This window comes from Myotis brandtii, unplaced genomic scaffold (assembly GCF_000412655.1).
Source record: "Myotis brandtii unplaced genomic scaffold, ASM41265v1 scaffold691, whole genome shotgun sequence".
Taxonomy (NCBI): Eukaryota; Metazoa; Chordata; class Mammalia; order Chiroptera; family Vespertilionidae; genus Myotis; species Myotis brandtii.
Window position 1 is genome coordinate 1,902,410 of NW_005370704.1, and position 291 is coordinate 1,902,700.

A 291-nucleotide genomic window follows, 5' to 3' on the forward strand; every position below is an offset into this window, starting at 1 on the left:
TCGGGGCAGAGCTGAGAGAGGCACCGTGTTGTCCCCCATCTTCCAGCCGAGGAACCCGAGCCTCGATGTGGGCCGTGCGCTGTCCCCCAGGAGGCTGGGTATTGGGGACCGTCTGGGCCGCGTCTGCCTTCACCAGTGGGCGACCCCTGCCTGGGCTGGAAGCACTGGGCACACTGGTCTCTTCCACGTCAGTGTGTCCCCCGGGCCAGTCCCTCACGGGGCCCCCAGAGCCCATGAGACCACCCACGGCCTCTGTCCGGGAGGAGGAAATGGTCCGGGCCACTGCACACC